The following is a 313-nucleotide window of genomic DNA, read 5'->3' as shown; positions in this document are numbered from 1 at the left end:
TTCTTTTCTTTCTTTGTTTCTCCATGTAACAGTTTCAATTTTTCTCAAATTTTCTTAACACTTTTGCACATGAACACTTTATGGTATTTTCTATAATCAAATGCACACATGAGAGTGTGCATGGCCTTGAAGTTTGTTTGTATTCTCTTTATTTCAGTTTCTGTCCAGTCACTTCTATCTTTAGGAGTTTTCTCACTTTTATCTAATTGGTATTCATAGCGATGAAAGAATCATTAGTAATGACATCTCACATCTCATAGTCACAAGCCTTAATATAAATGGACATCCTAGTACTTCAAAATTGATAATTGGT

Source organism: Theobroma umbraticum, unplaced genomic scaffold (genome assembly GCF_002168275.2).
Source record: "Theobroma umbraticum cultivar Fairchild unplaced genomic scaffold, ASM216827v3 scaffold_146.0, whole genome shotgun sequence".
Classification (NCBI taxonomy): Eukaryota; Viridiplantae; Streptophyta; class Magnoliopsida; order Malvales; family Malvaceae; genus Theobroma; species Theobroma umbraticum.
This window is presented reverse-complemented; position numbering follows the sequence as displayed.